General features: G+C 41.1%; 1 pseudogene; it reads right to left on the reverse strand.

The window, feature by feature from the left end:
• Window positions 1–464: 464 nt before the first annotated feature.
• LOC137241826 (thioredoxin-like protein 1 pseudogene) lies at window positions 465–1,348 on the reverse strand (annotated as a pseudogene).
• Between the last annotated feature and the right edge of the window lie 12,714 nt (window positions 1,349–14,062).

The raw sequence follows: 14,062 nt of genomic DNA on the forward strand, positions 1-14,062 counted from the left end.
TACACAGTTCTAGTTGAATGAAAGTGGCCCTTCTTGTTCTTATTCATTTATTTTCCTAGTGGTCTTAGTGCTTGGAACCGATTTTTGTGGGAATGTCTAAAAAGGAAAAGAATTTTTACTATTCGCAGTGTTCAAAGTCATGAGTTGAATATCTCGACTTTGAAGTCTTTATTTTGCCATTTTCGGTTCATTAATAACTTTTGAAACAAGGTAAAGTGATTTAGAAATCGAACGTTGGGTTAATTAATTTTTTAACAAAGCTCATTCAATGTACTTGTGATACCCATCTTTGGTCAATTAGAGTATACACGACATGCCTATACCGCTAGTATGGAACGGAAAGCGTACACTTCCCTTTGGGGTTTTCAAATTTCTTTTCTGGCATCGTAAAACCATACTCCCCTACAAACCAATTAATAAGCAACTTTCAAAATTCCATAAATGTTTTTAACTCCATTAAAATATTAAACATACCTGTTACGACCTTTCCGTAGTATACTTTCGATATACGCAACACGCTTGAAATCAGTCATTTTTACCGTCATAATTGGTGAACCAATTAAACCAAAGGAATCAGTTTGTGTTACCTCTCCACCTGACTGATTATTACGCACATAAATTTGTATAGTCTGTACATTTTGGAATTTGACGTAACGAAAATCAACCGGTTGCTCATTATCAAGGTCCCTCGGTTCCAGTGTCAAATCTTGCACGCTAGTCATAGACTCAGCCATATCAAAATCAATGGTACGTGGTTGGTTTGTAACTAACTTAACTTCTTCAGGCCCTAAATGTGGCGGTGCCTTAAACCTTAATGAAAAGATTTTTACAGGTTGATTGAATGTCACAGACAAAATTAATGGCTCATCACAAGCAGATTGCAGATAGCCACCCCCCGATGCAAGACAATGATTCATGCAATGGCCATCAGCTTCAGTCAGGCATTCGCATTCTGGTTTGGATATAAATGTATTCAGTCCCATCAGTCCTTGACCGTAATCTTCAGCAGCTTCGTCTCCACCACTGCCTGAACCGATGTGCTCCTGTACCTTACTTTCCAACACCATTATATATGCACCTTGAATGCGATCGGTTTTGTCCGATTGCGATAGAATATGAACGTTTGCCTTGCTGAAACACCTTGACTGGCTGCTATGTCCTGGCATGCATCAACGCCCACTTTAAGAAAGATAGCTTTTGGATATTTCGTTGGAAGCATTTCGAAATGTGGGGCTATGCGCTGACATGGACCACACCAACTCGCCATAAAATCTACAACAAGACGTATTCCAGCTGCACTAAGCTCTACTTGAAAATGAGCATCATCGTTTATTACACGTACACTCATAATGAAATATTTATATAAATCAGCTTTTGCTCTCTTTTGCAAAATCACAACCTTGGTTGAATATTTTTCTGGGATTAAAATTGACAAATGATAGCGATCACGAGGATTGGCAGCAAAGATGACACCATTGTGGTTATTGTTGTGTTGTTCATTGTGCGCGAGGAGTGGTTATTGAGTATTGGAAGACCGGCAACTTAAAGATGGGCGCATGTTCGAAATCGGCAAAATTCTCCGATGTGCTATGACCACCAATCGATTCACTTTGCGAGCTAGTTCCATGCAAAAGTTGTTGTTGTCTCTGCTTCAATGATTGTATTCTAGCATAACCATTACTAGATATCGCTCCAGTCCCACCATTCATAAGTGGTGGCGACATCATTTTAATGTGATTGCCTGTTGGTATAATTGTGGCACCGAATATACTCGCTGAACCAAAATCAGCAACGAAATCTACATCTGTAATGAACTGTTTACACTCGTCGCGCTACCACTTTCAACTTTCAGACCTACGACTTGTTGTCATAGGTAAAACACTGAGCTCGTACTTGATGCGCTCGTTCGGAATTGTGAAATAACGTTGTGCCACTGCAGGCGCGGATTAGCCGACTAAAGTTCGTGCGCTTAGCAATCACAAGGCGATACTTTGTACATACAAAGCTGCACCACTCGTATCTGGATGGCACTGTATTTAGCAGACGACCATTTCGGCAGCAGCGTTCATCTGTAGAACTGGATGTGAATGGGCGCACCACAGGACCGCGATGCTGGAACATAAGTGGTGCCCACTACTTAATCCCCCTTTTCTCCCAATTTTGCATTTCGAATGCAAAATTATTGTCGAAAAAAAAAAGAAATTTACAAAAAAATGGTATCATTTCACACTTTCCCCGTAGACAAAATGCATGATGAAGGAAAGTGCACTTGTAAATTGGACTGTGATCCGTGGGGGAGATTCTATATGGCATGGCGAATTCATACCATTTTTTTATTTACCACCCTCCCGAAATCGAGTCTTTCACTCAGGTGGTGCCAGCAAACCACCCAAGTTGTAGCAGGGTACCTGAAAATATAAAATAAACAAAAATGAAAAGAAAATAGAAATGTTATAAAATTATTAAAAAGGAACGATACCGGCATACTTACCCATTACACATTTTTTTCTTCATAAAGAAAATTCATTCAAAAATGTCAGTATACTCATTTCCATGAATGAATGACATTTTTGAATGAACGAATCAAGGTTGCTACTCGATGACATTTGCTTTTGTCTTTTCTTACGCCGTAAACACATTACGCGCGACCCCATGGGAATACAAATGGGATCCGCGGGATCCAACACACTCGAGGACCCGAACAACTTTACTTTTTTCGACAAATGAAAATTTTGTTTTACTTTGACACTGTGGCGCATAAAAACACAATCAGAATCAGCTTTCTTGTGCAAAAAAAAAAAAAAAAAAAAAATGAACCACTCGAGAGCGAAATAATTTTCGATTTTATTTGCATTGCTTTCTTTGTTAAAAGGTTAGCGAAAAATCAAAATGTCAAACATAAACAAAAACATGTCCCTAATCTTTGGGTAACAGTGGTCTCGCATTCATGATAGAAATTGTTCTTGTGTGTTTTGAAGTTCCGATAAAATTTCGGCAGTTCTTTTAGCCTGGAACCCAAGCAAGTCTTACGCGAGCTAGGTAGGTGCCCGACACACCCTACCAACCACTATGGTTCGGGACACATATAAAAAAAAACAAACAACCAAAAAAAAAAAAAAAGAGGAAAAACTTTGTCCATTCACCGTCCAAAAATTACACTTTATTTGTTCAAAATTATATTTACCCACCGACAAAGCAGAAACCGACGTAATCCCGCTTAATGCGAGCTATGCTTTCGCTGGCGATGCAACCCCAGCGAGGAAGCCGAGGGGTATCGCTTCCCGCAGCTGCACTTATAGGGTGCGAAACCCATGTGGAGATTGAGGTGGGCCTTCAATGTGGTAAAGCAGCTGAGCGTTTGCCCACACACCCGGCACACAAATTCCTGGCCGCCCGCGGAGTCTGCGCGTACCCAAAAGACCCCCTCATAACCCCGATAAAAGCGGGTGTACCACGAGGCTCCCTCGTCTACCACGAGGGTCCCTCGTCATAATACCACGAGGGTCCCTCGTCATAATACCGCACCTTCAATATTATGCGGCTGTAGTTCCTCGGCACATTCAAGAATGTAACGCGAAGATTGGGACGAAGTTCGAACGATGCCCTGAAACGAAAAGGAAAGAAAGTGGTATCATTATATTATGGAAGATGACCCCATAACCAAAAAAAAAAAAAGGACTACAACCCATATACTCACATGTTTTCTCTCCTTGGGTGCAACTTGCCACTTCGCTTGTCACGCTATAAATGCCGGTTATGTGCACAGACTAAAATATCTAAAGGAAAGTTCAGAAACTTTTATGAAATAATAATTCAACCACATGAACTTTATGAGAGAAACCCACAAACAAAATGAAACATTTCAGAATTCACGTCGCGTCAGAACTCAAACGGGAATGTCCTCAAACACTTTCGCGACAGGACCATTAGGTATCGTTACGCTGCCAAATTGGCAGCACCGCACAGCTGTCTCACTCCAATGAATTGAAGAGTTATCAGCTGACAGCTCTACAAATTTCCACACTCGATAGTATAGGCTCTTCCCGCCAGGGTTGTGTTGAAATCAACAAACACCCCACAATTTGGGTTTCTCACACAACATGGCCCAAATCAACCCAAAGAATGTTCCACGGCAGCGCATAAAGGCCACTTTACATTCATCGCACAAAATTAAATGCATAATTTCGTCGGCCTCTACGCTCCGCTTAAACTCGCTTTACTCATCTCTCTTAACATACGTTTTGTAATAAAGCACCTCCGTTTCACCCAACCAACCTCACCGTCACTCGCCCTGGCACCTCAAAAGATGCAGCACCTCCTCCAACAAAAAAAAAGGCAGTCGCCCCTAGAGCGACACGATACGATAGACGCTGGAACGGAGACCTCGGCCTCTTCGTCCAACCAAACAAAAATAATGCGAATCTGGAACGGAGACCTCGGCCTCTCCGTCCAACAAAACAAAATAAATTTTCCAGTCTGAAACGGAGACCTCAGCCTCTTCGTCCAGCACTATTGACCTTCTACGTCATACCACTCTATGAATTTCTATATTTAAGAATTATGTATAACCAAAAGCAAGAAATATTCACTTTCCTCCACTTCTAATGTTTATTTTTCATCCTAGTTTAGGTGGCATGCTAAGCAAGTCGGAAAGGATTCCTGGCCATTTTGCGTCGCAGACGAACTCCTTATTTAGATTAAGTTTAGTGTGTAAGTCTTATAATAATTTTTCTCGTTTCAGCGGAGGTCATTGGCGAAAAACGATGTTGCGTATCGCAAGGGGGCCGGCATGTTTAGGCAGGATGCCTAACTTTTCCGCATCTGATTGCGACCCCCCCAATGCAACTCGGCAAATCGATACTCGAATTAATTTCTAACCACCCACACCATCACCCTCATGCATGTGCATGCATGTACATGCACGTGTATGTGTGGTTTTTGTCAGCACTCATGCTCCAAAACGGAGGAGTTTGCGGGTCAACGGTTGTAGCTTGCTATACAACCGGTCTCTTGGATTCTAACAGCCAACCAGCTAACATCTGCCGCCAGCGATCTCTGGAGTCTTTCTACAATACAGTCAATACAGGTAATATTGTCACCAAAATATTGTACTTCTATTCAATAAAACATATTATTATAACAAGAAATTCTCGCCTATTTGTCTATTCCTTTATTCCACACGCCACATTCCCACTGAGATCGACCCCGGTGCGCCCATCGAATCAGGAGCAGACGCACCCCGGCCGAACACACCTTATTTACCACCCTGAATTTTATTATCTATAATGTGCAAATATGCTTACATGTGTGTAAAGGTGTCTGTAATAAAATTAAAAGTTTAATTAGTTATTAGTTTGATTTTAATGCATTTTTAATTTAGTGCAATTTTTATACTCAGCGTGCTTTGCACACAGAGTATATTAATTTTGATTGGATAACGGTTGGTTGTACAGGTATAAGGGAATCGAGATAGATATGGACTTCCATATATCAAAATCATCAGCATCGAAAAAAAAATTTGATTGAGTCATGTCCGTCCATCGGTCCGTCTGTCCATTAACACGATACCTTGAGTGAATTTTGAGGTATCTTCATGAAATTTGGTATGTAGGTTCCTGGGCACTCATCTCAGATCACTATTTAAAATGCACGAAATCGGACTACAAAAACGCCCACTTTTTCAATATCGAAAATTTCGAAAAACCGAAAAAGTGCGATAATTCATTACCAAAAACGGGTAAAGCCATGAAACTTGGTAGGTGGGTTCACCTTATGGCGCAAAATGGAAAACAAGTAAAATTTTAGACAATGAGCGTGGCACCGCCCACTTTTAAAAGAAGGTAATTTAGAAGTTTTGAAAGCTGTGATTTGGCAGTCGTTGAAGATATCATGATGAAATTTGGCAGGAACGTTGCTCTTAATACTATATGTCTGCTTAATAAAAATTAGCAAAATCGAATGACAAACACGCCCACTTTTAAAAAAAAAATTTTTTAAAGTCAAATTTTAACAAAAAATTTAAAATCTTTACAGTATATAAGTAAATTATGTCAGCATTCAACTCCAGTAATGATATGGTGCAACAAAACACAAAAATAAAAGAAAATTTCAAAATGGGCGTGGCGCCGCCCATTTTCATTTAGTTTGTCTAGAATACTTTTAATGCCATAAGTCGAACAAAAATTTACCAATCCTTGTGAAATTTGGGAGGGGCATAGATTCTATAACAATAACTGTTTTCTGTGAAAATGGGCGAAAGCGGATGAAGCCACGCCCCGTTTTTATACACAGTCGATCGTCTGTCCCTCCTTTCGGCCGTTACACGATAACTTGGGCAAAAATCGATATATATTTACTAAACTTAGTTCACTTACTTATCTGAACTCACTTTATCTTGGTATAAAAAACGGCCGAAATCCGCCTATGACCACGCCCACTTTTTCGATATCGAAACTTACGAAAAATGAAAAAAAAAATGCCATAATTCTATACCAAATATGAAAAAAGGGATGAAACATGGTAATTGGATTGGTTTATTGACGCAAAATATAACTTTAGAAAAAACTTTGTAAAATGGGTGTGATAACTACCATATTAAGTAGAAGAAAATGAAAAAGTTTTGCAGGGCCAACGAAATCAAAAGCCCTTGGAATCTTGGCAGGAATACTGTTCGTGGTATTTATATATATAAATAAATTAGCTGTACCCCACAGTTGATGTTCTGGGTCACCCTGGTCCACATTTTGGTCGACATCTCGAAAACGCCTTCACATATACAACTGAGGGCCACTCCCTTTTAAAATCCTCATTAATAACTTTAATTTGATACCCATATCGTACAAACACATTACAGAGTCACCCCTGGTCCAACTTTATGGCGATATCTCGAAAAGGCGTCCACCTATAAAACTAAGGCCCACTTCTTTTTAAAATACTCATTAACGCCTTTCATTTGATACCCATATCGTACAAACACATTCTAGAGTCACCCCTGGTCCACCTTTATGGCGATATCCTGAAATGGCATCCACCTATAAAACTAAGGTCCACTCCCTTTTAAAATACACATTAACGCCTTTCATTTGATACCCATATCGTACAAACGCATTCTAGCGTCACCCCTGGTCCACCTTTATGGCGATGTCTCGAATAGGCGCCCACCTATAAAACTAAGGCGAACTCCCTTTTAAAATATTCATTAACACCTTTCATTTGATACCCATATCGTACAAACACATTCTAAAGTCACCCGTGGTCCACCTTTATGGCAATATTTCGAAAAGGCGTCCACCTATAGAACTAAGGCCCACTCCTTTTTAAAATACTCATTAACGCCTTTCATTTGATACCCATATCGTACAAACGCATTCAAGAGTCACCCCTGGTCCACCTTTATGGCGATATCCAAAATGGCGTCCACCTATAGAACTATGGCCCACTCCCTTTTAAAATACTCTTTAATACCTTTTATTTGATACCCATATCGTACAAGCAAAGTCTAGAGTCACCCCTGGTCCACATTTATGGCGATATCTCGAAAAGGCGGCCACCTATAGAACTGAGCCCCACGCCCTTTTAAAATACTCATTAACACCTTGCTTTGGATACCCATATTGTACAAACACATTCTAGAGTCACCCCTGGTCCACCTTTATGGCGATATCTCGAAAAGGCGTTCACCTATAGAACTAAGGCCCACTCCCTTTTAAAATACTCATTAACACCTTTCATTTGATACCCATATTGTACAAACAAAGTCTAGAGTCACCCATGGTCCACCTTTATGGCGATATCTCGAAAAGGCGTCCACCTATAGAACTGAGCCCCACGCCCTTTTGAAGTACTCATTAACACCTTTCGTTTGATACCCATATTGTACAAACAAATTCTAGAGTCACCCCTGGTCCACCTTTATGGCGATATCTCGAAAAGGCGTCCACCTATAGAAATAAGGCCCACTCCCTTTTAAAATGCTCATTAACCCCTTTCATTTGATAGCCATATCGAACAAACAAATTCTAGGGTCACCCCTGGTCCACCTGTATGGCGATATCTCGAAAAGGCGTCCACCTATAGAAATAAGGCCCACTCCCTTTTAAAATGCTCATTAACACCTTTCGTTTGATACCCATGTTGTACAAACAAATTCTAGAGTCACCCCTGGTCCACCTTTATGGCGATATCTCGAAAAAGCGTCCACCTATAGAACTAATACCCACTCCCTTTTAAAATACTCATTAAAACCTTTCGTTTGATACCCATATTGTACAAACGCATTCTAGAGTCACCCCTGGTCCACCTTTATGCCGATATCTCGAAAAGGCGACCACCTATACAACTACCACCACTCCCTTTTAAAACCCTCATTAATACCTTTAATTTGATACCCATATCGTACAAACAAAGTCTAGAGTCACCCCTGTTCCACCTTTATGGCGATATCTCGAAAAGGCGTCCACCTATAGAACTAAGCTCCACGCCTTTTTAAAATACTCATTAACACCTTTCATTTGATACCCATATTGTACAAACAAAGTCTAGAGTCACCCATGGTCCACCTTTATGGCGATATCTCGAAAAGGCGTCCACCTATAGAACTGAGCCCCACGCCCTTTTGAAGTACTCATTAACACCTTTCGTTTGATACCCATATTGTACAAACAAATTCTAGAGTCACCCCTGGTCCACCTTTATGGCGATATCTCGAAAAGGCGTCCACCTATAGAAATAAGGCCCACTCCCTTTTAAAATGCTCATTAACCCCTTTCATTTGATAGCCATATCGTACAAACAAATTCTAGGGTCACCCCTGGTCCACCTGTATGGCGATATCTCGAAAAGGCGTCCACCTATAGAAATAAGGCCCACTCCCTTTTAAAATGCTCATTAACACCTTTCGTTTGATACCCATGTTGTACAAACAAATTCTAGAGTCACCCCTGGTCCACCTTTATGGCGATATCTCGAAAAAGCGTCCACCTATAGAACTAATACCCACTCCCTTTTAAAATACTCATTAAAACCTTTCGTTTGATACCCATATTGTACAAACGCATTCTAGAGTCACCCCTGGTCCACCTTTATGCCGATATCTCGAAAAGGCGACCACCTATACAACTACCACCACTCCCTTTTAAAACCCTCATTAATACCTTTATTTTGATACCCATATCGTACAAACACATTCTAGAGTCACTCCTGGTCCACCTTTATGGCGATATCTCGAAAAGGCGCTAACCTTTAGAACTAAGACCCACGCCCTTTTGAAATACTCATTAACAGCTTTCGTTTGATACCCATATTGTACAAACACATTCTAGAGTCACCCTGGTCCACTTTTATGGCGATATCCCGAAAAGGCGTCCACCTATAGACATTGACACCTTTCGTTTGATAGCCATATTGTACAAACGCATTTTAGAGTCACCCCTGGTCCACCTTTATGCCGATATCCCGAAAAGGCGACCACCTATACAACTACCACCACTCCCTTTTAAAACCCTCATTAATACCTTTAATTTGATACCCATATCGTACAAACAAAGTCTAGAGTCACCCCTGTTCCACCTTTATGGCGATATCTCGAAAAGGCGTCCACCTATAGAACTAAGCTCCACGCCCTTTTAAAATACTCATTAACACCTTTCATTTGATACCCATATCGTACAAACAAAGTCTAGAGTCACCCCTGGTCCACATGTATGGCGATATCTCGAAAAGGCGTCCACCTATAGAACTAAACCCCACGCCCTTTTAAAATACTCATTAACACCCTTCGTTTGATACCCATATTGTACAAACAAAGTCTAGAGTCACCCCTGTTCCACCTTTATGGCGATATTCGAAAAGGCGTCCACCTATAGAACTAAGCCCCACGCCCTTTTAAAATACTCATTAACACCTTTCATTTGATACCCATATCGTACAAACAAAGTCTATAGTCACCCCTGGTTCACCTTTATGGCGATGTCTCCAAAAAGGCGTCCACCTATAGAACTAAGCCCCACGCCCTTTTAAGATACTCATTAACACCTTTTATTTGATACCCATATCGTACAAACAAAGTCTAGAGTCACCCCTGGTCCACATTTATGGCGATATCTCGAAAAGGCGTCCACCTATAGAACTAAGCCCCACGCCCTTTTAAAATACTCATTAACACCTTTCGTTTCATACCCATATTGTACAAACAAATTCTAGAGTCACCCCTGGTCCACCTTTATGGCGATATCTCGAAAAGGCGTCCACCTAGAGAACTAAGGCACACTCCCTTTTAAAATACACATTGCACCTTTTATTTGATACCCATATCGTACAAACAAAGTCTAGAGTCACCCCTGGTCCACATTTATGGCGATATCTCGAAAAGGCGTCCACCTATAGAACTAAGCCCCACGCCTTTTTAAAATACTCATTAACACCTTTCGTTTCATACCCATATTGTACAAACAAATTCTAGAGTCACCCCTGGTCCACCTTTATGGCGATATCTCGAAAAGGCGTCCACCTAGAGAACTAAGGCACACTCCCTTTTAAAATACACATTAACACCTTTCATTTGATACCCATATCGTACAAACAAAGTCTAGAGTCACCCCTGGTCCACATTTATGGCGATATCTCGAAAAGGCGTCCACCTATAGAACTAAGCCCCACGCCCTTTTAAAATACTCATTAACACCTTTCATTTGATACCCATATCGTACAAACAAAGTCTAGAGTCACCCCTGGTCCACATGTATGGCGATATCTCGAAAAGGCGTCCACCTATAGAACTAAACCCCACGCCCTTTTAAAATACTCATTAACACCCTTCGTTTGATACCCATATTGTACAAACAAAGTCTAGAGTCACCCCTGTTCCACCTTTATGGCGATATTCGAAAAGGCGTCCACCTATAGAACTAAGCCCCACGCCCTTTTAAAATACTCATTAACACCTTTCATTTGATACCCATATCGTACAAACAAAGTCTATAGTCACCCTGGTTCACCTTTATGGCGATGTCTCCAAAAAGGCGTCCACCTATAGAACTAAGCCCCACGCCCTTTTAAGATACTCATTAACACCTTTTATTTGATACCCATATCGTACAAACAAAGTCTAGAGTCACCCCTGGTCCACATTTATGGCGATATCTCGAAAAGGCGTCCACCTATAGAACTAAGCCCCACGCCCTTTTAAAATACTCATTAACACCTTTCGTTTCATACCCATATTGTACAAACAAATTCTAGAGTCACCCCTGGTCCACCTTTATGGCGATATCTCGAAAAGGCGTCCACCTAGAGAACTAAGGCACACTCCCTTTTAAAATACACATTAACACCTTTCATTTGATACCCATATCGTACAAACAAAGTCTAGAGTCACCCCTGGTCCACCTTTATGGCGATGTCTCCAAAAAGGCGTCCACCTATAGAACTAAGGTCCACTCCCTTTTAAAATACTCATTAACACCCTTCGTTTGATACCCATATTGTACAAACAAAGTCTAGAGTCACCCCTGTTCCACCTTTATGGCGATATTCGAAAAGGCGTCCACCTATAGAACTGAGCCCCACGCCCTTTTAAAATACTCATTAACACCCTTCGTTTGATACCCATATTGTACAAACAAAGTCTAGAGTCACCCCTGTTCCACCTTTATGGCGATATTCGAAAAGGTGTCCACCTATAGAACTAAGCCCCACGCCCTTTTAAAATACTCATTAACACCTTTCATTTGATACCCATATCGTACAAACAAAGTCTATAGTCACCCCTGGTTCACCTTTATGGCGATGTCTCCAAAAAGGCGTCCACCTATAGAACTAAGCCCCACGCCCTTTTAAGATACTCATTAACACCTTTTATTTGATACCCATATCGTACAAACAAAGTCTAGAGTCACCCCTGGTCCACATTTATGGCGATATCTCGAAAAGGCGTCCACCTATAGAACTAAGCCCCACGCCCTTTTAAAATACTCATTAACACCTTTCGTTTCATACCCATATTGTACAAACAAATTCTAGAGTCACCCCTGGTCCACCTTTATGGCGATATCTCGAAAAGGCGTCCACCTAGAGAACTAAGGCCCACTCCCTTTTAAAATACTCATTAACACCTTTTATTTGATACCCATATCGTACAAACAAAGTCGAGAGTCACCCATGGTCCACCTTTATGGCGATGTCTCCAAAAAGGCGTCCACCTATAGAACTAAGGCCCACTCCCTTTTAAAATACTCATTAACACCTTTTATTTGATAACCATATCGTACAAACAAAGTCTAGAGTCACCCCTGGTCCACATTTATGGCGATATCTCGAAAAGGCGGCCACCTATAGAACTGAGCCCCACGCCCTTTTAAAATACTCATTAACACATTTCGTTTGATACCCATATTGTACAAACAAATTCTAGAGTCACCCCTGGTCCACCTTTATGGCGATATCTCGAAAAGGCGTCCACCTATAGAACTAAGGCCCACTCCCTTTTAAAATACTCATTAACACCTTTTATTTGATACCCATATCGTACAAACAAAGTCTAGAGTCACCCCTGGTCCACGTTTATGGCGATATCTCGAAAAGGCGTCCACCTATAGAACTAAGGCCCACTCCCTTTTAAAATACTCATTAACACCTTTCATTTGATACCCATATCGTACAAACAAAGTCTAGAGTAACCCCTGGTCCACATTTATGGCGATATCTCGAAAAGGCGGCCACCTATAGAACTGAGCCCCACGCCCTTTTAATATACTCATTAACACATTTCGTTTGATACCCATATTGTACAAACACGTTCTAGAGTCACCCCTGGTCCACCTTTATGGCGATATCTCGAAAAGGCGTCCACCTATAGAACTAAGGCCCACACCCTTTTAAAATACTCACTAACACCTTTCATTTGATACCTATATCGTACAAACAAAGTCTAGAGTCACCCATGGTCCACCTTTATGGCGATATTTCGAAAAGGCGTCCACCTATAGAACTAAGGCCCACTCCCTTTTAAAATACTCATTAAAACCTTTTATTTGATACCCATATCGTACAAACAAAGTCTAGAGTCACCCCTTGTCCACATTTATGGCGATATCTCGAAAAGGCGGCCACCTATAGAACTGAGCCCCACGCCCTTTTAAAATACTCATTAACACATTTCGTTTGATACCCATATTGTACAAACACATTCTAGAGTCACCCCTGGTCCACCTTTATGGCGATATCTCGAAAAGGCGTCCACCTATAGAACTAAGGCCCACTCCCTTTTAAAATACTCACTAACACCTTTCATTTGATACCTATATCGTACAAACAAAGTCTAGAGTCACCCATGGTCCACCTTTATGGCGATATCTCGAAAAGGCGTCCACCTATAGAACTAAGGCCCACTCCCTTTTAAAATACTCATTAGCACCTTTTATTTGATACCCATATCGTACAAACAAAGTCTAGAGTCACCCCTGGCCCACATTTATGGCGATATCTCGAAAAGGCGGCCACCTATAGAACTGAGCCCCACGCCCTTTTAAAATACTCATTAACACCTTTCGATTGATACCCATATTGTACAAACACGTTCTAGAGTCACCCCTGGTCCACCCCTTTATGGCGATATCTCGAAAAGGCGTCCACCTATAGAACTAAAGCCCACTCCCTTTTAAAATACTCACTAACACCTTTCATTTGATACCTATATCGTACAAACAAAGTCTAGAGTCACCCCTGGTCCACCTTTATGCCGATATCTCGAAAAGGCGTCCACCTATAGAACTAAGGCCCACTCCCTTTTAAAATACTCATTAACACCTTTCATTTGATACCCATATCGTACAAACAAAGTCTGGAGTCACCCCTGGTCCACATTTATGGCGATATCTCGAAAAGGCGGCCACCTATAGAACTAAGGCCCACTCCCTTTTAAAATACTCATTAACACCTTTTATTTGATACCCATATCGTACAAACAAAGTCTAGAGTCACCCCTGGTCCAGATTTATGGCGATATCTCGAAAAGGCGGCCACCTATAGAACTAAGGCCCACTCCCTTTTAAAATACTCATTAACA

This window comes from Eurosta solidaginis, chromosome 2 (genome assembly GCF_040869045.1).
Source record: "Eurosta solidaginis isolate ZX-2024a chromosome 2, ASM4086904v1, whole genome shotgun sequence".
In the NCBI taxonomy this organism is placed as follows: domain Eukaryota; kingdom Metazoa; phylum Arthropoda; class Insecta; order Diptera; family Tephritidae; genus Eurosta; species Eurosta solidaginis.